This window comes from Egretta garzetta, unplaced genomic scaffold, assembly GCF_000687185.1.
Source record: "Egretta garzetta isolate BGI_Z169 unplaced genomic scaffold, ASM68718v1 scaffold1192, whole genome shotgun sequence".
NCBI lineage: Eukaryota > Metazoa > Chordata > Aves > Pelecaniformes > Ardeidae > Egretta > Egretta garzetta.
The window spans coordinates 87,128-87,963 of record NW_009258971.1 but is presented as its reverse complement, the minus strand read 5'-3'; positions in this window follow the sequence as shown (position 1 = coordinate 87,963).

The window sequence follows — 836 nt, the reverse complement described above, 5'->3', positions numbered from 1 at the left end:
GGCCGTGTGCCGGAGCGGCGCCCTAGGCAGCTCCCAGCCGTCGGCTCCGGAGGGGAGCGCCTTGGAAGGAACGCGGGGGAAAAACCTCGGCGATTCCCACACGTGCGGTCAGGAAAGCAGCTCGGAGCCGCTACCGCTGCACCCTCCACAAAGACCCAGCATCCGAACCAAACACCACGCGCGCCCAACTTCTCTTACGAATCCAATTCGGCGCATTCGCACCCCTGAAACATGTGTGTCGCAAACCCAGGGTCCAATTAACGATCACGTTCATCTTCGCGATCCCCGAGCACAACTAGGAACGCTGCAAACCCGCACACGGCGTCTCCAAATCCCAGAGAGTTTACGCTGGAAGACACAGGGCAAAGCTATTTCACAACCTTCCCCAAGTGCCTTTTGTCCCCCAAGTGGAAAAAGCTCACTTCAACACCAAAAAAAAGAAAGAAAAAGAAGAAGGGGGCCTTCCAGGCAAAGCTCCTAATTAAGAATTGCCGTCAGCTCCTCAACGCCACGACTGTTTTGAAGGCGAGCGCTCCAGCGTGCGCTTGACGTGCGACAGCGGCCGAGGGGAGCGCACATTGTTCCTGGGTGGGTGGGTGGACGGACGGACGGATGGAAGGAAGGACAGGTGGACAGACAGACAGAGCGTCCCCCCCGGGGCGCGCATCCCTCCGGGCAGCTCCTGGCCAAGCAGGCCCAGGCCACGAGCGCGTTTCCCCAGGGCTCCCCACACCCTTTTTTGGGGAAGGGAGGGTGGGGAGAGGCAAAGGCCAAGGCGGCGGGGGATGCCCCGTCCCCTGGGAGGGGTTGGGTTACCGGGAGCACCGATTCCCCCC